The sequence below is a fragment of the Arabidopsis lyrata genome, assembly GCF_000004255.2.
Source record: "Arabidopsis lyrata subsp. lyrata unplaced genomic scaffold ARALYscaffold_685, whole genome shotgun sequence".
NCBI classification, from domain to species: Eukaryota; Viridiplantae; Streptophyta; class Magnoliopsida; order Brassicales; family Brassicaceae; genus Arabidopsis; species Arabidopsis lyrata.
The window spans coordinates 2,600-3,111 of NW_003302116.1; positions in this window are offsets into that span (position 1 = coordinate 2,600).

The window sequence follows — 512 nt, forward strand, 5'->3', positions numbered from 1 at the left end:
GATTGGGAATAAGACGTGGTGGTGAGATCAGAAAATAAAGCGGCTCTACAAGATCAGGCGGCTAGGACTCGTCAAGTTTTGGGTTAGGGTTTTTTTTTTTTTTTTTTTTTTTTTTTTCGAGCTTATGTGCTGATAACGTGTTATGAACTATGTCTTTCATTAATAGAATAGGGGATATATATACAAGGATAATAGAGGATAAGCTAAAACCCTAATGGGCCATGGGCCGGTTATGGAGTCCATCCATATGGTTTATAACACCAGCAAATTTCTAAGATCAACAAATGAATTTAAAGATTCTGAAGCCCACGGTTGGCCCAACTTCAGATTCATATATATATCTACTTCTACCGCGGTAACAAATCAGAGTAAAAGAAGAAACACGTTTTTGAAGGTTATCTCCCAAACAAAAAAAAACCTTGTTGCAACTTGAATAAACGACAACGATGATCTTAAATCTTCCAAAGGATTTGGTAGAGGAGATTGTCTCTAGACTTCCCATGAAGTATATG